This window comes from Ursus maritimus, unplaced genomic scaffold (genome assembly GCF_017311325.1).
Source record: "Ursus maritimus isolate PB19 unplaced genomic scaffold, ASM1731132v1 scaffold_5, whole genome shotgun sequence".
NCBI lineage: Eukaryota > Metazoa > Chordata > Mammalia > Carnivora > Ursidae > Ursus > Ursus maritimus.
In genome coordinates, this window is record NW_024426663.1 from 66786677 (window position 1) to 66809592 (window position 22916).

At 44.9% G+C, this 22916-nt stretch overlaps 1 long non-coding RNA gene across 3 annotated transcripts in view; it reads left to right on the forward strand.

Annotated features, from left to right (window-relative positions):
- The window catches only part of LOC103670536, a 306993-nt gene that overhangs the window by 70101 nt on the left and 213976 nt on the right, over positions 1 to 22916 (forward strand). For all 3 annotated transcript variants that reach the window (XR_005832552.1, XR_005832550.1, XR_005832551.1), the window contains exon 2: positions 4387 to 4472. This is a non-coding gene — a long non-coding RNA (uncharacterized LOC103670536). The remainder of the gene's footprint in view (positions 1 to 4386; positions 4473 to 22916) is intronic.

A 22916-nucleotide genomic window follows, 5' to 3' on the forward strand; every position in this document is an offset into this window, starting at 1 on the left:
CTCCATCTCATGACCCATGAGATCATGACTTGATCCCAAACCAAGAGTTGGATACTCAACCGAATGAGCTACCCAGGCGCCCCTCATTTATCTTATAAGTGAAGCTAGGTACCCTTTGTCCCCCTTCACCCATTTGCCCCATCCCCCACTTTGTATTATTTCTTACAACTTAATGTCAATCTGTAATTATACAAGACTAAAAAGTCTAGTTAAAAATAATAGTATGTTTACTTGAACAGGACATATAATGAAAAGCAAGAATGGTAACAACATGGCATCTTGTGGAACAGGGACTGGTAAGCTCTGACCAACAGGCCAAGTCTGGACCACTGCCTGTGTTTGTAAGTCGCCTTTTCCTGAGACACGGCTATGCTCAGTAACATACTTGCTGTCCATGGCTGTGTTTGTACCGCAGTGCCAAACCAGAGTCGTTGCCAGGGGGACTCAGTGACTCACAAAATATTTACTACCTTGCCCTGTACCAAAAAAAAAAACCAAAACTGACCCCTGATCTAGAATATAAGCTTTACAAGAGCAAGGAAAGCATTTTGTCAGCTTGTTTATGACCGTAAGCCTGACATCCTGCCTTGTGCGTTGCAGATGCAAAAGAATTATTTGTTGAATTACAGAAGCAACATATTATGAAAATGTGAGTTTGCTATGGAGAGAATGATTGAGAGAATTTAAAATAACAGAGTGGAATCATGACTATACATTTGTAAAGACCGGGGAATGGAAAGACAAGGATGCCTGCTTTTTCCAGACTGATCAAGGAAGAGGGCTGCGGGTCTCACATAAGCCCCCGGTATCTACATGAGAGCGATGAAATGGAAAGACTTTTAAAAGGCGTGAATTAACTGTGTATAGGGTCTAATGCAGTTCTAATTCACCATTATTCAGGCATATTATTTCCTTCTGGGTGCAGAACATTTAGCAGTAGTTCGGTCTTGGAGGTATGCTTATAGTTAAGGCACTAAACCTGATAAATTTGTTTGGAAGATTTACATCCGTTTGTGGGGAAGGCACCTTGTTATCTCATTAGACTGACATCTCCTGTCTCGCTGGTTCACGAGAAAAAATATTAAGAACAGAGTGAGAAAAGGCAAACATTTGACTTGGCTGTAGTTTTGCACTCTTGATGATACCAGTGAAGCTTTCCATGTAAATGGACTCTTTCGGATATATTCTGTAAGGTGAACCTGTCCGTTGGTAGAAGCTTGTACATTGTTAGTGGAAAGTTGCCATTCTCCAAGGGAGTGATGATTTTATCATCCTGGAGTGTAAAGAACAATTCCCAGGGAATTGGGTCGGGATTGGGAGGAAGAGAAGTGGAAGTGAGGAAAGCAGAATTTGGAGCCAGACAAAACTGGATTTGAATCTCAGGGCCAGGAACAATTTAATTATCCTTGCTTTGGCTCATCCGAAATGAGAAAACGATTTCTATCTCATAGGGGCCTTCCGAGGATTAAGTAAGGTTAGAGACCGCTCAGGAATGAACTCCTAGACACTCGTACAGTGTTCACACCTTTTCATTGGACCAGAGCACAAAGGACAGAGAGGTGAGAGAAAGAAGGGTCTTCTAGGTGACTGCAGAAGGGGATTCTGTCCCCCGAGGGACACTGTCTCCTAGCTGCTTTCGTGGGGGATATGACCAAGGTTATTTGCATCGTGCCCGAGCATGGTCCTGTGGTCTAAATGATGGGTCTGCAGGGTCGTGTTATTCACATAACATAGCTGACTGATCCAAACAAACAAAACCCTCTCTGCGGTAGTCAGTACATTGGACTCAAGAGAAGTTTCTGGTAAAACTCTTGCTTCTCAATGCTGGCATAAAACGAAGAGTGATGGCTGACCGCAGCCAGGGGAACGTGCTGGAATCCATCCCCCCACACTCCATGTTTGGCATTCTGTTTCAACCCACAGGCCAGTGCTGGCCCAGATTGCTTGATTAGAATGTTTTCTTTAGGAAATAACTTCTTGTTACAAAATCTGTATTGTGACAGGCGTCCTTTTCTCTTATCAAGTTAAACAGGCAACACTAAAAAACGCTCTTCTCGGAGAGCCCAGGCTTTATCCTTTCCAACACAGAGGCTTTGACCTTGAGCTCGTTCCCGCAGCAACACCGTAGCTGCTGTTAGTTTTACAGACTGCCTGTCAATGACCGTGGCCATTTTCCGAATTCCAAATGTAGCAAAATTATGATGAAGCACGTTTACCGCGGATAGCAATTTATTATTGTACTATCGCAATTTAAGGAGAAAATGTGACAACAAGAAAGGTAGACAGAAGGTGCCGGGACTATCTAGGGATTATTACCTTGCCTAAGCTAGGGGAAAATAATAAAATGCATTTCAGAATGTCGGCTCTGGGTACATAGCTGCTCTCACGACACACGCTCATCCAGGGATCACCCCCCACGCAGCCACGGGGCAGGGCCGGGACGGTGCGCACTCCAGCTATGCATTTTTAGGAAATCTTGTTAAATTATTCAATGCAGCCAGTATTTTTTTTTCCATTTTCTTTTGTAGCATTATTTGTCATTTTTGTCATTTCCAGGACCAAAAGCTACATCTCTAGGCAAGTAATCCCCCACAGAACTCCTGTTTTCTCTTCCCCCAGTGGCCATTAGTTTCAATCTGAATTATTTTCTTCACTTTACAAATGTTGGATATTACAGGCCAAACGAGAACTGAGGAATGGTGTACTTCCAGCTGGTATGTTAATTGGCCACTGTTTATTCAACAGCAGCATTAAGAATATAAAAACCTCATCACTAGTCTTCTCCGAAAAGCCTCTGCAAATAATGGCACTTATATAAAACTTAAGGCCTGAATGTGTCTTGTTGATGGGTAACGTAGTATTAGCATATTAAAATCATTACTAACCAGGGTCGGAATATGCGTTCGGAAGCCTGTCAGTGTGCTAATGGTGGCAGTCTTGGAGACTTCACATCTGCTACAGGATTAATTACTCGCATAAAACAGTATCATTTCCTTACATCTCCTGCGAGGAGGAGCCGCTGCTGGAGTGATTTATGGGCCTGAACGATGTACAAAGGAATCAACGGGAATGTTACCCGGTGGACTGAGAGATCGGCTCTTGATTCACTTGAGAAACAAGCTGAAGGACCTCAGTGGTTGTAACATTTGCTTCTTGAGGCCCACAGGCAATCAGAAAGACATGTCTGGCACAAACTCTGGAAAACGAACTTTTAAATGGCCAAGACTGCCTTCCCCCAGACACCTTTGTGTAGGAGGAGAAAAGGGAAGAGGTGAAGCCAGGTCATGGGGAACTTGGCCCCAAGGGGCAGGTGAACTGGCTGCTGTTTATTGATGGCACATTTTCTAGATGCTCCTACCCTGCGTGCCTTGCGATCCAGCCCAGAGGTGACTTAAAAGGTCCGTGCTGGTGTCTCCCTCTTACCACCATACTTTCTGCTTGCTGTCAAGCTGATGGAGATGCCGTCTGAGAAAGAGAGGCAAAGGAAAGTAAAAGAATTTGAGCGACGATTTATTGTTTCTAATGGAAACTAGGAGATAATAGTTCACAGGCTGCAGTGAAGACTGGCAAGGACCCTTAAGCTACTGTGTGACAGTTAGCCCAAATGGAAGCAGGAGGTAACCTATGGCCTGGGGCCCCGAGCACCCCTCCTGTTGTGTTGTCCCCCATTCCAGCCAAGTAGCTTTGTCCTTCCTGAAACCCCCCTGCAGGACACGACGAATTGCCCACCCTGGTTTTAACTCTTCTCTGTTTCTGATATGAGAAAAACAGACCTTCCAAATGCCACTAATCCTTGAGTTTAGAAAGGTCCTCCCATTTGTTGTTTCTACTTCGTCTTTATTCTCCACAGGCCTCTCTTTTGGGGGGACAGAGTCCCACAGTTGGCATTTGGGTGGTTCATGCTATAGTAAGTGCTGAAGAAGCCAAGACAATTTCCAGAGTCTTGCAGCATCATTGTAATTAGAGAAGCAATTATAGTGACGTTAGTGGTAATTTAAATTGATCAGCTGGATATCAGATGATGAGTTGTTTGGAACTGGCAGATCTAATGAATATCCACTTGGCGAGCAGACTTGCCTTTCAAGAAACAAAGATAAAGCCTGGCCACCTGGTTGGCCAAACCCACGAGCCCATGAACCTATGGCAATGCCATTTCTGCAGGTGACACAAAGCCCTGGGTTTTTCAGGGACAATGACAGTGCAGGTACATTGTGGTAAGTTCGGCCCTGCTTCCCCGACCCTCACTCCTGCGATTACATTTCTCCTACTTTGAACATTTACATGCTACTCTTTGCCCAGCAGATCTTGGGAGAACCCACTAGAACCTTACAGTGTGTTCTTAGAGTGTCCACATTTTTATCTTTGTTGAATGTTCTTTTTCATTAGATCAATCCAGTGCAATCCAGTGGCATTCTGATTTTCCAAGGACTTACATGAGCCTGTCCGGAATCATCTTGGCCCTAAGAATGGAGGTAATAAGAGGGAGGGTGGGGAGAGGGAGAGAATCTATGTATGGTTGGAAGATTATGAATTGAACCTGAAGGCTTGGGTTGTTTGATTGAAGAGCTGTGTTGAAATGTGAATTTTGTGGTTAAGTCATCAACATTTTATACAGTTCAAGAGAACCAATGGTCTTGAATTCTCCTAGGACTTCGGTTTGAATATGGTTGAAGTTAGAGCTGTAGAGGGGGCTCACCAGGGATTGTAAAATAAAAAAAAAAAAAAAAAAAAAAAGTCCCTTGGGCCCTATTGCCCATGCGTCATGACACTGCTGACCTTTTAAGGAGGCTGGCTTCTCCTTAAGGCATTAAAGTTTTGTCTTATTTAGGGTCCTTTGACATGAGCAATCTGCATCCTGGGTGATTTAATGTTGTCTCACTTTGGCTTTGAGGTTTAGGAAGCAATAGATGTAGTCAATGTAACTTCTCAAGCCTTGAGTAAAAATACAGGAATAAAAAGACCGAGCAGGAATTTTGGCTCCCTTTCTTTCACATGCTCCTTTGTTAATTCTGGCTATAGGGCTTATTATAATAAGTAAAAATCCTCTGGAGTTTACATCTTCTATCACATACTACTCGTCCTTCAAAATCCATGTACGTATTTTCACCAGAAGTGCTAAACCTTTGAGAGAAGCAGGTCTGACAATTGAGTGTCTGGCTGGAAATCATTTACTATCGATGGTCACTCGGCTCAAGATTGTATCGCCGAAATGACTTAGGAAGAAAAATCAATAATGCTCACATATTGTGCAGCCCTCTTAGAGGATCATCTGTTTTCCCTCACAAAAGTATTCCTTGTTCCAGATCATTCTTTTGAAATGAAAGAAGAAAAAAGGCAACCTAAATCATAGCTCATTTTCTCTTATGCCCTTATTTTATTTCTGGTTCTCTTTTTGAGGGGAGGAAAAAAACAAGTCTTACGGAGAAATAGGAGCAGATTCAAGTACAGTGGAAGACCAATGTGGATGTGTTTGTATTTTAATTCCAGCACTCAGGTCTTCAGCTGAGGAAAAAAATTTACCTGGGCATATTTAATATCTCAGTTTCCAAGTTGTTAGAGGAGAAAGGGCTTTATACCCATAGAATGGCTATAATGAGTGGAGGAGTGACTTTGATTTTACATATGCATGCACAAACACACAAGGCCTAGTGGGTCACCATCGTTTCCATTCTCAGTTACACTTTCATTTTTTCATCGTTCCCTAAAGTTTTTTAAAGATTTTATTTATTTATTTATTTGAGAGAGAGAGAGAGAGAGTGCCTGGAAGTGTGCACAAGTGGGGAAGTGGCAGAGGAAGAGGGAGTGGCAGTGAATTTCAGTTTCCGTGCTGAGCACAGAGCCCTATGTGGGGTTCCTCCCAGGACCCTGAGATCATGGGTTCGGACACCCAACTGACTGAGCCACCCAGGAGCCCCATTGTTCCCTAAATTTAATTCTTAAAAATTTATAGCCGATGTTAGGTCTGGAACAAATTCTAGAACAAGGGGTTCTGATGAAATGAGGCAGGAATGGGCCTGTCTCATTGGGGAGGGGAACAAAATAACTCATTGGAATGTGCAGTTGGAATCTGTCTGGAGTACACATACAACAAAAGCTGGATGAGGAGTCAGCTGGACCAGATTTCCCTTAGTTGCTCAGAAGAGAAGCATGGAAAAATGACCTCATCTCCAGATTGACTTGGAACTCTCCTTGGTGCTGAGATAGTACGTGAGGGAAGGGTCCCCACATGTTGTGGATCTAAGTGTGTCTGATGCGTTGCCCTCGGGCAGGAAGTCCCATGCTGGGTTGTGGAGCATGAGAGTGTGGAGATTATTTTACAAGGAACAAGGACACGGCATTAAATAACTTGGAAGTCATGACGAGAACATTATTCCTTTGAGAGTTCTCCTCTCCGGTACTTATCATCAGTGTTCGTATGTCTGTGAGAACCCAGGTGACCTCATCTCCTACCACCTCTCTCTTCCTTGTCGCTTTATTTTAATGAGATGAAAGTTCTAGGTATGCTTATTCCTTGATCTAAATTTTACTTGCATATCTGATTGTTAGTTTTCAAGGATTTCAGCTCTGGTTTTCATTTGAGAGACCTAATGCCTACCCTGATAGAGAGCATGAAAGGATAATTCTATTCTACTCCTTGCTCTATTTTTGACACCACCATTTACCATTTGCTTCTGTTGAATCATTCAGCTCAGTAATACCAAACTCACCTCCCAAAAAGTGAGGGTAACTTTGACTTTCTTAAATGTGCTTTCAGCTATTGCTGCTTATCTATAATTTGTGGTTTCTATTTCCAACTGATAACAGAAATGCCAACATGCCAGCAAAAATGGCATTGCTCTAATAGCTTCCTCTATCCTAAAAAACAGGACAATTAAAGCACTATAGACTCTTCTGTTACAGTGCATGTTTATTTAATGTGAATTGGCTGAAACACAATTGGTAAACAGAAAGGATGTCAGTAGAATGCAGCAGTCATGGGGATTTGCACAGAATTTTCCCAAGCACATTAACGTTTGGAAATAATTAGAAGCAAGTTTTCTTACAAAGAGAAATCTTTGGCCAGACATGAAGACCTCAAGAAAAAAATCCAAAAATCTTATAGAACCGACCTCCTTTAGTGCTAGTAATGTCTGGCATGGGGGTTCAAGGATGGCTAACTCTTCACTGTGTTCAGCCATCTGAGGAGGTCACCAGCACAGAGAAAGAAGCTAAAAAGACATTTCCTACTGTATTAAAATAAAGGATCTTATTTTTAGTTTTGATGAAACTGGTCTCTACTGGAAGCACATGGCTTGAGGGACTTAGATCTGAAGGGAGGAAACTAGGGTTTCAGGTTTCAGACCACAGATAATCCATTGACTATGGTGCTGGGTGCTAATGTCAGCGGCAAGTTAACTGTGTCCATGTATTTATGAAGGTTGGTAGTCTTTTTGTTAGGTCTTCAGTGACAAAGTTCCATAGATTTTGTCTCGATGTCCTCAACACTATTTTCCCTCAAAGCCCTGTTATTTTTAGCGTGGTTTTACAGAATGCCTGGTTATGGGATACGTGGACATATGGTTATCACAGAAATGCTTGTAAAACATCTTGAATAATTCAAATCAATATCCCTTTTTTAAAAAGAAGATTTTATTTATTTGTGAGAGAGGAAGTGAGCAAGTAAAAGAGAAAAGGAGCAAGGGGGAGGGGCAGAGGGAGAGGGAGAGGCAGACTCCCCACTGAGCAGGGAGCCCGATGCGGGACTTGATCCCTGGACCCCAGGATCATGACCTGAGCCGAAGGCAGACGCTTAACTCACTGAGCCACCCAGGTGCCCCTAAACTACTATTCTTGGGCATGACTGTAACCAGTCTTTCACCAACACAGGAAGGGCAGCCCAACACAGCACTGCATGGAGATGTCAGTCCGAGGGCCCCTGACACTCAGCACGTGGAGCCTCAAATGCTCACTAGTGATTTTGGTGGCCTCTCCATTCTCCTTCCCATCCTGTGGGACAGAGATGCTGCTGGCTGTGTTGAAGATGATTGAGGAATCTTCCAATCCAGGCAACTCAGCCTTTATTCCTCAGCGCACTCTCTGCTTTGTTTGGGATCTTTAGTCGTCTCTATAGTGTTGTGCATGGTTCTCCATTTCTACCTGGATGCATCAGAAAAAAAGATGTTGAAATTTTGGCAACATGGAAAGTGGTGTGCATGCCCCTCAATTTATATTCATATTCTATAGCTTGACTTCTGCGATAGGGAGAGAACCAGATTCTAGTTCTAACTCAGCCAGTAATGAGTTTTGTGACATTGGTCCACTGATGTCCCCTGTAATTTGGCAGCCAGAAACTGCAAATGATAATAAATAGTCTTCCCATCCCAATGTCCTTTCCTGGCCTGGCATGTGAAGTACTTGCCAGTTACTGTGTCCCTTGTTGTGAAGTCTCCAGAATACTCAAGTCCCTCTTCTGTGTTTGGCCTTACGGATTTGGCCAGTGCTTGGTCCCCTATCCAGTGGCAGCCAGCTCGTAGGCTGGCCTGTGGCCTATCAGGGATGTGGCCTGAGGGCTTAGTCTAGCCGCTCCACACGAGCTAACCAGCTGGCTCTCTCACGTGAGTAGCTTGAACTCTGGACTCCCAGAATTAGTTGGTGGTGGTAGGAGCAGGTGAACCAGGGACCCAGCCACAGGGAGAGTAGCTGCGTCATCTGCCCCCTCAGGGCCCTGGAGCGGGGAACAGTGGAAATCACCAGCTGAGGGGACAAGATGGCTTGAAGGCTGGTGTCGCAGTGAGTCTCAGCTGCTATTCTAGTCTCTGAGAGTTGGCAGGGCAGAATCCAAATGTTTCCTGACTTCCTGGCTTTCCGGTGAATTCTGACGCCATGTTGTGTTTTACCACTGCTTGGCTCAGTGCTGAGGATAGGGGTGGGGGTGGGGTGGGGGAAGGTTGAGCCCAGTTGCATTCACATACTGGTGCAGGGCCTTTCCAGCTCACCTGTTCTCCAGGAGGGGCACAGTTGCCTGTCCTTCTTTGAGGGTCCATAAGTGTTCAGAGTTACCAGAACTAAGGTTAACTTACTGGGATTGACAAAGCATGGGGTAGCTTGGCATTATTTGCCCAGAGGGTCCCTGAAGATGTGCTGTCTGCTGTCACAGCAAGGCTTTTGTGGGGAACCTTGCAAAGGAGAGGTGGCACAGCTCTCTGGAGCAGGGAGCTGCATTGTTCAGGGTGGGGACCAGTCCGTCTTTGGAGGCTGACCGGTTCCCAGTCACCGCAGGGAAGGCCAGGGAACCTGATGTCTCTACTGCCTCATGGTCCCTCTGAGCCCTGCCTCATTGGAGGCCTGCATATGTCCCCTTCCTTTGGTTCACTACTCACCACCCCTCTCTCCCGCAGCCTTGGGAAACCTGAGGTTATCTTGGTGTAGTCGTCAAGGAACAGGTGCTAATTTGGATTCTTCGTGTTTTTGATATATTTTGAGTCATGTCTATTCCTCTTGCTGGAGGACACTAGAACCTCAAGACCTGATCCAGTCGGAGACTTCCTTCTTCTTTGCTTTTTGCAACAGCAGCTCTTCCTGGAGGCAGCGAATGCCATGGGCCTCGCTGCTTGCTGAGGACGAGTCAGGAGGGCAGTGTGGATAGGGGACCCTATAGTGTAATGAAGAGAGGATAAAAGAACTCGGGCTACTTAATGTGGGCAACAAATCCCATGACCTTTTGAGGGTAACCTGAGTACACGTCTCTTCTGTGCATCTTGATAACTTTATTTGAGTCTATATAGAGCAAAAAGTTTCCACACCGCAGTAAGTGCGTGATCTGTTTCAGGTAATAAGATAGGTTATGGGAAATCTCTGTTCCTTGGGGGGCCTTTGAAGTTTGTTAAGGTGTGACCTGTGTACTGAAATGGAGACCATCAGGGCACCAAGATAGCAATCAAACAGTACCTCGGGAACTTCCCTTCATGAGGGATCCAAGGCCCCCAATGAATTCAAGTAGCCAAACCAAAGAAAACGCTTGGAAAGGAGCAAAATCAACAGCTAGAATCTCTGATTGCAGCCTGAAAGCCACGGCATGTTGCCTTGAAACCCCCACCAAGCTTTCTCTTGAACATGCTCGTGTACAGGTGAAGTTCCTCGCCAAGGTGAACAGTTGCAATCAAATGGAGCGAGGGAGAGAGGACCTCAGGGCCAGGGGCCGTATTTACCCAAGAGGCTTTTAAAAACCACGAAAATATATAATGAAAAAAATCTTCCAGTTTTTAAGGAGTGCGGTTTTGATGATCTGGCATATGTATTGCTCCTTTTGTGAGGTGTTCTGTAGCTGGAGTCAAGAAACGTTTTGTACAGGCAGCGTGATAAGCCTTGTGTCAGCACGATGTCCTCTCCCTGCAAGGAGCTCGGTCTGGGGTGGTTCACAGGACACCGCATTGCCCGGGAAGCTACAATTATTTAAGGAGATTATTATGCTGGGGACAAAGGACAAGGGAAAACAAAAAGGTCATTTGCGTTTCACGGTTTCTAACGGGGCAAGAATGCAAACACGTGGTGAGTGCTCCTAAAATGAAATGTGTCTGAAATGTACAGAAAGTCTCACTTGCGGTGCAGTCAGCCATCTTGATTAAATTTTGCCTCAAAATTCTCTAGTAACTGGGAAGCTGCGTTAGCTCTCTGTTGATCAGTATCTTTCTTAAAATATTTTCCTTTAAGAAACAAGTGTCCATAGTCGTATTTCACCATGAGCTTGCACAGCTAATTGCCAGGCACCTCAGTTATAAATACAACTATCGTTATATATCATAGATTGTAACTAGTTAAGTGGAGGGGACACGACTGGTTCGTTTTGCATATTTTACGGTGTCTTACCCCTAAAGGGTCAGTAAATACTTGCTGATCTGACATATTTTTTTATGAATTCTCATGCAGTTCTTCTTTGCCTCCCCCCAAGTCTGTCATTAATTTATTTAGTCAGTACTTACTAAATGGCAGCTACATGCTCTGACAAGAACTGCATGATACATGTGGTGATCAAGCTATCATGGTGCATCTTCATTAGAAGTTTAAGTTCATTTGGAGGCAGGAGCATCCCCCCCTAACCCTGATGCAGGCATGCTGGCCCCTGCACTAGGCTTTGTACTATATGAGGCCGACTCTATGGGCAGGGTTCCTGGGGCCAGGGCAACAATTCCCACCAGAAGCATACTGCTCCTACCTTTTCTCCAGAAGTCCAAGCTGGGAATTCCTGCGTCAGCAGTTGAAACAGCTTTTCAGACATGGATTGGTTTCATCCAGATCCAGCCCCAAGAGTAGACAACACTGACTCCATAAACTGCCAGGCCCATGAATTGGTTGGGGCGGTTAAGAGAGGGGGTGGGGCAGAACTTGGCTATATGGGCTCTGGAATCCAAATATATGTGTGGCTTCTCTCAGTTATGATAGAACCATGAATGGAAAGAAAGGAGAGAGTACACCCCACTCGATGTATTTCCATTTGTCTCTCTGTCCTGACCCCACATCTATTAGGGACAGGTCTGCATGCAGGTAGATAGATAACAACATGGGGAAACATTGGATATTAATGGGGAAACATTGGATATTAATGGCATTCCCAAACTAGATTGCTCAGGGAAAACTTCCCAGAGGAACTAACTTGTAAGGTAAGTACTAAAAAATGAGCAGGAAGAAGAGTGTTCCCGAGATAGGGAACATCAAGGTTAAGGAAAAGAATGTGGCTCATTGAAGGACCTGAATATTCAATATGGCGGTATCACAGAGCATGTGTGTGTGTGTGTGTGTGTGTGTGTGTGCGCGTGTGCATGCACATATAGTAGAGGGGCGAGTGGAGGTAGGGTAGAATGATGTACAAAAGAGAAGGAGAAGAACTGGTTCGAGCTGGATGGTGAAGACCTTGCTGGAGTTAGGAGTTTACTCTAAGTGCAGTCACTTAGGAGGTGTTGATGGGTTCTAATCTGAGTGATGGTGACATATCGGAATCTCTCTCTGTCTAGCTTGTGGAGAATGGACTGCCGATAATGGTGGGCTGAGCTAGGGGGTGTGACATTGGTCAGAAGAGATGTGGATGGAGTCAAGAGATATATAGAAGGTGAGTGTGGTAGGATTTTGTAGTAAATTGAATAGGAGGTGCTAATAATAGGGACAAAAGGTCAAGGGTGGTTTTAATTATCTGGATTTGATCACAGAGGTGTTGGTGAGTTGAAGGGTATGATCATTTAGTGTCTGGTTGTCAGTTCCTTCTCCTGAATGGAGACTCTTACCCAGATATAGTGAGAATGGGGCCAATGGACACAAAGAGAGGCCCTTAAATGTCTCTTTTCCAGCAAATCACCCTACTACAGTGTGTCACGATTGATGAGGAAATTTCTTTATGCTTCCGTAGTTCAGTTCATGGAAGAAAACCACAGTGGAAGCAACCCCTGGCTGCCCTGTTGTTTCCAATATGGCATCCTCGATGACTGCCCTGAAGACAGCCCCAGGGCCTGCTCTCCAGCTCCATGTTTGACCCAGCTGCCAGTGCCATGGCCATGAGGTTTCTTTGAGACCCAAGCCATGGGGAACCCAGTTAATGGCTACACTTCCTTAGCACATTGGCAAAGCTGTGTCTATTTTCTGCCTTCTCTTTTGATGGAGTAAATAAAGATGTGTCATTTTAATTTTTTCTCTGACTTTGCAAATGCAGTCACTTCAGGACTGGTACTCCCTAAGTACAGCCTGCTTGGGCCCCAGACTGATTCAGCCCCTCTCCCTCAGTCCCTTTGTCTCCCTTTCTCAGTGTGCTTGCTCCCTCCCAGGACAGAAATGTTGGTCTCACTTGTCTTCTTGAAGGGTCTGGGATCGCTGGATTCGTCCTCAGCCCTTTCCCTGCACAGCTGCTGGCAGAGCATATCTGCTCAGTGACTGTTGATATGAGCAAAAGGGGAGCTGTGTGGGTGGGGAAGGCAGCCGTGCCATGCACAGCCTTGTCAGGAATAGATAGATGCCAGTGGGTGTGATGTGTAGGAGGGAAGTGGAGTCGGAGGCCGGAGGGGCTGCTCAGGGAAGAACAGAAGTGATGAGTCGTGAGGATTTCTGTAGGTCTCACTTGGAAGACAAATGGCGTAGGCTGAGTTAGATTTTTCTAGAAACTGTAGCTTGAAGGTTGTCAACTGATGTCTTATATTTCCAGTCCTGGCCTGGAAACCAGGAAGGGAGAGTAGGCAGCAGGCAGTCTCCCCCACGAGGGGTAGAACCAGATAGTATTGTTTTAGAATTTATGGAAACGTGGTTATTGCTACTTCAGACAAACATCTTTCTTCCGTGTAGGAGCTTAGAGAGTGGGACTCTTGGGCAAAATGACAAATCTGTAGCATGAGGTCTCACCCCATAGAGTCACTGGGGGAACCAGTCCTGCCCCACATCACAGTTAGTTCCCACTTTTCAGTGTCAGCATGTCCTCAGATCTCTTAGAGAGTCTCCTGAAATGAATTTCCATTCTTTAACTGAACTTCCACGTAATGTATTTTTTATGCGTATTAGCTGAGCATGAAATTCACATTTATTTTTATCCCCCAATTTGTCAATGAAATGCTTTCCTATGTCCAATTTCCACCCAATAATAATATAGAAATCTCTACCAAGGAGCTATTTTTGGAATTGTCCCACTAACAGCTTTCTTAGTCATCTTTTAGAACAAAATTCCCTTCATCTTCTGAAACCAAGCCTACTGATATTTTAAATGTGTCTCGGCATATAGCCTGTGGGAAAAAATAAGCTCCGATCCATGCAAATGTGCAGAAAATGGAGCATTTATCTTAGGAATGATACCTTTATTAAAACAGAGATGGAGATTTTAAATGAAATGCCTACTTGCCCAATAACATTAAATTTTTATAATTCCTAGGTCAGGAATCCCCAGAAGGATTGGGGATGAAGAAGTTATTTTTGATTTTCAGGAGAGAGCAGCATTGAAGCAGAGGGGAGAGAGTGGCCAGTGATGATGAAATCCAACTGTGGAAAGTTCTGCTCAGACCAAATTTCTTGCGGTTGCTTGCTCCCTGCTGGGAATCCTGGTAAATCTCAGAGAAGCCACATGGGATCGGCCATTGGCTAGATCCCTTACCAAAAAGGCTTTTTGACTTACCCACAATTTCTTGTATAATCCCTGGGGCTGCCTGCTTTAGGCAAATGTCAGTGCTAACTTACATAGTTGCTCAAAGGAATCTTGAGTGGAATGTTTCTTCAGGAAGGGAACACTGTGTATTTGAAAGGAAATTATTTGCATGTTAAAATGAATTCTTCCTTCATCTGGGGAAGTGTGAACCAAGGATGGACTAATTGACTAAGTTGTTTATTTCAGGAAGATAAGATTGAGGCTATCCTATCAGACTAAAAGTAAGGGAAAACCACAAGCCTAAAACAAAAAAATTGTTTTTGCCTTAAAATTTACCATACAGTTTTATGAATACAACTTTTAGCATAAAGAATTAGAAGCGTGGTTGAGTTAATTCTGCATTGTGCATATGAGAAGCACCGGGGTGAGATACTAATGTGGCCAATAAAGGCCTCCCCCTGCCAGCGTCTATCTACTCTTCCTTGGGTGTCCTGGGCCTTTGCACATGTTCCTTCTGTGCCAGGAATACCGCTTCTATCCTTGTCCATCTGGTAAACCTTCACTCACCTATGAAACGCTGCTCATTCTTCACTTCCTTAGGGCCACCGGTCCCTGGCCAGGTTCTTCTCTGTAGAAGTTGGCTGCTATCCTTTTCACTCTCATGTGTCTCTCTGTTGATGTACCATACACCTTATCATGGAAATGTCTCAAGTCTTTGTGTATTTCCCTTAAGTGGGAACTAGATTTTATGATTATATTCTTTTTTCATAACTACCCTGCAATGCAGGCCAGAACCTGAAAACTGATAAGAGTTACGTAAGAGGTAGGGTTTGGTTTTTTTTTTGGAGGGGGGATGGAAATAACGAGACATTCACTGCTTAACTATTATGTATGAGGCAGAAAGGGGGCTGTATAAAATATTAGGTAAGATTTCAGTCCCTTTTGAGCTCAGCATCTAGAGCGGCAAGGCAGAAGCCTTTGGAAACGTAAGTGAACAATGCAAGGCCAGGAGTGGTAGAAGGCAAGAGGGATGACTTCCAGGCCACAAATACTGATATGACAGAGATTGGCGTTCCTCCGAGGCCGGCGTAACAAGCAAATCCTTGAAGCGGTTTCCCTGAGAAAAGTCATCTGTCTCTCTCTTTTCAATTATAAAATTAGTTTATATCTCTTTCATGACACTCATCCCATTTCACATTGTCATACAGATATTTGTGTCATGTGTCATCTTTTCTTCCTTGCTAGAGTAAATTGTAGTCATTTAAAAAAATATCCTGCAGTGCAGGGTTTAGCCTTGTGTTAAGGATACAGTGGGTGCTCAGGTGTGCTCTACTGAGTGAGTGAAATACTGGCTGTGGACGGTGACTTCTCCATGAAGTCGAGGACAGGAAGGTTCATGGCCTGTTGTTTTGGCCCTTGAATGCTTGGAGAAAGAGAAGGAATTGAGCTGTGTTTTGAAATGAAGAGTAGATTGGTATAAAGGCACTCAGGGCAGACATTCTTTCTTTATAAAGAATGGTCTGTGTGAAGGTTTAGAAAGCGAGAACTGCAAAGACATATTTGGGGGGAAGTGAGTAGAAGGACCCACAAGGAGAAGAACGTGGATGGTGTGCCCACAGCGGAGGGATGATGGCCTAGAACCATTCTGTCTTTTCCGTGTTTGGTGGAGGCTGCCTCCCTTTGCCTGACTTCCCTGGTTGGCTGTTGGTCCTGCTGATAACACAATGGTCGCCATGACTTCTGCCCACCATCCCTCCTGAGCTGTGGCAGATGGAGAAGGATCAAAGGAAGGGAGGGGACAGAGGAGAGAACAAGGATATGGGAGGGAGAGAATAAACAGACAAATAATTAAGGAAAAGGTCTGCTTCGCAGAATTGCAGGATCCCAGAGAGTTTTCAGCTAATCTGGCAACAGTAATGGCCTGACATTCTGAGGTTAATTGTAAGTTGATGGACTTACTGAACCAGATAGTTTACAAAATCATGAGTGTTTTTTTTTTCTCATTTGTGTCGGTCCAGCACAGCATCAAATTTATATCCTCTTTCTTCTACATAAAGCAGTTGCTACGTCAGCCAAAAAAAAAAAAAAAAAAAGACTCACTTAAAAAAAAATGGTGCTATGGGGAGTTGTTTGTAAAACTGTTGGTTTCTTCTCCGGCTTTTTCACAAAAAGTGGAAGGACTCTGTGCTTCACCTTCTTTGATTTCTTAACACAAATGGAGTGTGCGGTTGGTGGGGTTCAACACCATGACTGTATGAGGCGCAAGCCGTCGAAATCCGTGGCCATAAAATCATAGTGGGGGTTTCTCCGTAGGTAAAACAGTGGTAATTGTATCCATCAGTTGAGGGTAGAAGGAGATCGTACACAGGGTCAGGAGAGCGGTCTGTTGGCCGCAAACCTCGTGGCATCATTGGGAGGTGCTTTTCATTCCAAGCCCGTTTCCCCTCCTTTGAAGGCGGAAGTTATTGGCTACGGCCAGAGGCCTGTTAGGACCATGTGGGGATCAAAAGCCCGACCAGGGGTGGGAAATCCTTTGTTCCCGGGTCTCTCATAATAGCTTTTTCCTTTTCTTTGACTGAGAGAAGCAAGTCAAATAGGATTATCCTAATGGAACAGAAGTGTTTTATATAAAAAGTTCAAGAACGAAATCCAAACACATTCCAGTGTCTTTCATTTACTGAATGCTGTTTTATGACCTCGCCAAGATGCAAAATGTGCTGGTGGCAAGTGGGCCATTTTCTGAGGCTCTAAAGAAACTGCCCTTTCTCAAATTATGAATGATTTACAAGCAAATGTAATTGGCCTTTAAACCACAGTAAATAAGTAAAACAAAAAAAAAATTTTTTTTTCCCCTCCCAATTCAAAGCCCTTAAAAGTACAAGCTTCAAAGGCTGGCCTCGCCTCAAATTACTTTACTACAACTCCACTTGTTCCAGTTCTTGCAAAACTACAAACCATATGCCTGAAAATGAGAATACACATACCCTTAAATGACACCTGGAGGGTATAATAAAGTGCAACAGAGGGGCAAAAAGCCCAACACAGTCATTTAAAAAATAGAAGCACAACAGTAAAGCAATAAAACAATGAGAGACGAGTTATTTTCTGGGCACCGTTGTTTTAAAGAGGACCCGTCGTGCAGTGAAACAACACTAACTTCCTCTTCGTCGGGCACTTGGTTGACGTGGATTCCGAGGTGGCTTTCCAGCAGTTTCCCCTTGTCTGTGTGGCTGTAAAGACCACACTGGTGGGGACCAGGAGTTTGAGTGGTTCTGTGAATGCATGAGACCCGATTCTGGAAACATGAATGGGGTTCTTAGATACCTGATATATCGCACATGAGGGCAAGGTAGGGAGCTGGGAAAAAACGCGTTGTTCCACTGTGGCGTTTTAGCATTTCTTCCTCGTCACGTGAGCTCTCGTTTGGCCGTTTTTAAGCACAGGACAGATCTAGGAGAGTCTGGGGTGGGGGCGGGGTGGGGGCGGGGCTTCCTTCAGCCCAGCGTCCAGCATTGTACCTTGAACACCCTCCAGAGAATCTGGAGGTCTCTTGAGCTCCCAGGGAGCTGGTTTGCAGAAGCAAATTAAAATTTGCCTGGCTGGCCAGCTGCTGGTTTGGATCTTTTTTTCAGTCATTGAGAGACACAGTGAGGAATGGGTAGATGGTTAGATGGATTGAGGCAACGTGGGAACAGCAAATGGGGGGTGACCAAGAGGGATGAGGGAGGTGCGGGGAGGTGTGTGGTAAAATTAACATGGGGCCACATCAGCAGGGGCGCCTGGGTGGCTCATTCAGGGAAGACGCCGGCTCTTGATGTAGGCTCAGGTCCTGATCTTGGGGTCCTGGGATGGTGCCCCATGACGGGCTCTATGCTCAGTCGGGGCGGGGGGGGGGTGTCTCTCTCCCTCTGCCCCTCCCCAGTGTGTGCACGGCCATGTGCGCGCGCTCTCAAATGAATAAATCTTTCAAAAAGAGAGAGAAGAACCACTTCTTGGGATATGTGGGGTAGGACACGTCCCATCATTTTTTCCAACGTCAACGCCATCTTGGTATTAGTAACACTAGGCTACAGTGAATAGATAAGACACTCTTGAAATGGGAAAGTATGTACAAAATGGCTGCGACTAATGGCTTGCTGGGTAGGAAGGCATTTGGACAGGAGCAGTGTTGTTCTGTTCTCATCTTGTGTTGTGGCTTGTGCATTAAATGTGTATATAAAACATACACTACATTGTGAAAGAAGTAGAGAACAAGGAAGAGTGGCAGTTAGGGAGTGTGTGTGATTGTGTGTGTGTGTGTGTGATTGTGTGTGTGAGGGACTGAAGCATCCCCCATCTCCAAATCCATATGTTGGAGCACTGTCCCCCCAGTGTGACGGCATTTGGACGAAGGGCCTGTGGGAGGTGATTAGGTTTGGCAGTGTCATGGGGGCGGGTCCTGAGATGAGTGCCATTGTAAGAAGAAACTCCAGAAGGAGCCCTCCTTGCCAGGTGAGGACACATGGAGAAGGCAGCTGTGGGCAAGGCAGGAAGAGATTCCCCAGGGTCTCAGTCAGCTGACACCTTGATCTTCAACTTGTTAGTCTCCACAGTTGTGAGAAACACATTTCTGTTGTTGAAGCGCCCATCTCGCAAAGACGGGTGTGCACGTGCCATGCCCCCTCCTCCCGACGGGCGGTGGGGCAGGAACAGGACAACGGGGAGGGGGAGCTGGGTGCGGTCGGCTGAGATGTCCCTGCAGGTCGGAGGGCAGGGATGGAGCTACAGGCTCCAGTAGAAATGGAGGTGACCGCCGCAGCCGGGGGGTGATCAGGGAAGCACTGAGGGACTGAGGGGGGCCAGCCCCGCCAGCACGCAGCGCCGGGCTCCTGGTACAGCACCAAAGGCAGGCGTGTGCTGCTCGCACAAGCTGTGGGGAAGGATTTTGACCTCAGTCTCTTGATTGTTGAAAGTTGGCAGTTGGGTCAATTTCTTTCTTCAATGTTGCCAAAGCCAAATAAAGCTGTGGTGTTAAATTTTACCTGTGAATATCAGTGGCACCTGTGCCTTGGTGGCTGAGCTCTGGACGGTCCTAGGTGACAGGGGAGTGAGGGAGGAGGGCCCCAGGCGGAGGCATGAGCGCTGCCAAGGGCAGGACTGGAGCACAGAGGAGGCATGGGAGCCGGTGACGGCAGAGGTGGCCGATGGCGAGAACTCTGTTCCAGGGAGGAGGGGGCCCAACTCATGACAATCACGGGATCGTGACCTTTAAGGGCATGGGCTGTGTCTTGGAACCATGCTTGCGTATAGTTGGAGGAGTGGGTTGAACTGTGCCCTTGACAAACAGATGTCTAAATCCTAACCCCTGGTACCTGTGGGGGTGACCTTATTTGGAAACAAGGTCTTTGCAGATGTAATGGGATGAAGGGTCTCACAATGAGATCACCGTGGATTGACTGGGTGGGTCTTGAATCCAATGACGTTATAATGTCCTTATAAGAGACAAGATAGAGAGATTGGAGACGCACAGACCCTGCGGAGAAGCAGGGGAGAAGGCAGCACAGAGAATCAAGTGATCTACCTACAAGTCGGGAAACATCCAGACTCTTTGGGGCCACCAGAAGTTAGCCCACGACGTTGGTTTTGGACTTCTGGCCTGCAGGACAGTGAGGGATACAACACATTGTTCAAGGCACACACGCTAGGCTTCCACGTAAGATTTCCTCAGGAAACCGCGCTGATAGACGAGGGAGAAGCACGGGAAGGTTGTGGAGTGGGGAGAGAGGGGCCCGTCCCTCCAGCGGTGGCTCCGCAAGGAAGCGAGAATGGGGAGGGGGGGGCGGGGAAGCAGGCAGCTTGCAGTCACCGTGGGAGTCGGGGTGAGAGTCTGGGTGGTCCCTGACGGGGCGGCCAGGGATAGACAGAGCCTTACATTTAGGAGGAAATATTGGCAGGGCTTGGTGACGACTCTGCCATGGGGACCGTTGAGGGCGGGAGATGGTGAGAAAGCAGGAGCAGGCTGGGATTTGTAGTGTTAGCCTCCCTAGGATGATGGCAATGGCAGTGGCACCTCCAGAAACGGAGACTATGGAAATATGAGGGGGTCAGTTGTTGACACGTACAGGTATACAAGACCAGTAAGCTCGCTCCTTCCTTCCTCCCTCCCTTCTTTCCTTCTTTCCTTCCTCCCTTCCTTCTTCCCTCCCTCCCTTCTTTCCTTCCTTCTTCTCTTCCTCCCATCCTCCCTCTGTCTTTTTCATCCATCCGTCTCTCCATCCGTCTGTCCATCCATCCATCCATCCATCCATCCATCCATCCATCCATCCATTTTCCTTGGAGATCCTGAGAGGTTATCACAGGAACGGTTCTCAGGTGATACCGGGAGGATGATTGAGCCGCTAACCCGGGAGTGTGTTTTTGGTCAGAAAAGCAATGTGCTTCCCATTTTGTTTATGCTTTTTGTTCTTTCTTCTTTTAATGGTGTAGAAAGCAAGCACATACCTTCGGGGGAAAAGTAAGACTCCGTTCTGTAAGCAACATTGGTTACTTTTGCCTTCTTAGTTGTCCCTTTGCCTCCTCTGATGACAGCACCCCAATTTTTGGTTGTAGAATTACCCTGTCCGTTCTCACCCCCTATCACCGCACGCCAGGAGCCCCCGGGGCACTGCAGCCTGTCAATCAGAGCGTTGGACTTTGCTGGCTACAGAGGCGAGTCTGTGAAGGTCATGTGACCGGAGCTAGGACAGTGACAGTTTTGGCTGAGACCTTTCCCTGGAGTTAACATGAAAGAGATCCAGGTAGTAGGTGGGCTCTTTAGCTGATCTCGTGTAACTGGAACCATAGGAGGGCATCTGGGCCAGGAGATCTTTCCAGAGATTGAAGGGGATGTAGAGGAAGGCAGGCCTGGGAGATGAACAGGCAAGGTTCCTGATGGCTTTGAGCCTCCAAATCGCCTTTTGCTTGAAGCCAGTGCGAGGTGGCATTTCTTTTGCAGCTGAAAAGGGTGCTGATTAACCCATCACTAATATGCAGCTTTCCAGGATCTGCTGGTGCTCGAGTGGGTTTCTTTAGCAGCGAGAATGCTGCACCTCAGCCCCTCGGGATTAGGCATTGAAGAGGGGAACATCAAACCAAGCTTTCAGGGCCGTGGTGTGAGCAAGGCCAGTATCTTTTTCAGAGAAAAGGAAAGCTGTCACAGCAGAGGCAAATAAAATGCTTTTTTCTTTTTTTCCCGTTCCTGCTAAGTTTGGCAGTATTTCCCTTGACAGAAAGTTATAAAATGATTCTTTTCAAGGCTACAATCACTAATTGGTCTGCCTGGGAAAAACTGCATCAAATACTTCTACAGCTTCATTACTGTCACGCTCTCTTTCGTATCTCTGGCAAAAACAGCCAGTTGCACATGTGTGGGTGCACATTTTAAAGCCATCACAGAAAAGTTCGATGCTTGTATGTGTATTCTTCCATTGTGCTTCGGGATATTTCCTCTAGAACTGGCTAATTAATGTTAAATTTCCCCCTGCTATGACAGTACTGTGCCATTAGACATTTGACTTTGGACATGGCTAACTAGGATCTCTTTTAGCTTTGCATGTCACCTGTTGCGCAGGATTAAGCATTAAAAACAGGGTGCCAATGACATGTTTTTCTTACATCAGTAAAACGGAAACTGTCAAATTAAGGAGGTGTCATTGGCTTTGGAGTCTTTAGAAACTAATCCTCTCCTATTGTCAAAATAAGAATGCATTGGACTGATTCCAATATTGCTATATAATTTCTGCTCTGTTCCTGGGAGATGTATATGTGCGTGTAATTAACAATAACTTCTCCCCATTAAATCAATCTACTTTGGTGGTAAAAAAAAAAAAAACCCCAAAAAACAAAGAAGGTCTTTAGAAATAGAGAAGCAATCCCCAGATTAAATTCCAAAGTAGAATGCATTAAAAAAAGATATTGGATACATTTATATGTTCATTCATTAAAGGATCCCATTTTCGCTGGCATGGAATGGCCTAGGTAATTTGACATCTAAGGAACTTAGAGGTCCCAAGTGGTATTAGATATGTGTTCTGGTGTTTACAACTTAAGGAGTCTTTTTCTTTTTTAATTGAAATTTTTTTCTTTTTTAAAATTGAGGTATAATTGACATTAAATATTTTATCAATTTTAAGGATATAACATAATGATTGCATATTTGTATGTATTGCAAAATGATTATCATGTTAAGTCTAGTTAACATCTGTAACTGTAGTTAGTTAATAGATTTTCTCTTGTTATGAGAACTTTTAAGATCTACTCTTTTAGCAACTTTCAAATATGCTATAAATATAGTATTATTAACTATAGTTGCTATGCTATGTATTATATCCCCATGATATTTATTTTGTAACTGAAAGTTTCTACCTTTTGACCCCCTTCACCCATTTTGCTCACCCCCTAAACCCCTGTCTCTGGCAAGCACCAATCAGTTCTCTGTATCTATGAGCGTGGTTTTTTTCTTTTTTCTTTCCTTTTTTTCTTTTTAAGATTGCACATGTAAGTGGTATTTGTCTTTTTCTGTGTGATTTATTTCACTTAGCATAATGTCCTCAAGGTCCACTCATGGCAAGATTTTATTCTTTTTTATTGGCTGAATAATATTCTATTGTATGCATATGTGTGTATATAATATGTATACATGCATATATTTGTATACACACATTTATATATATATACACATTTATATATACACCACATTTTTTATCCATTCATCAATTGATGGACACTTAGATTGTTTATACATCTATTATAAATAATTTTGCAATGAACATGGGGCATATATATATATATATATATATTTTTTTTTTTTTTT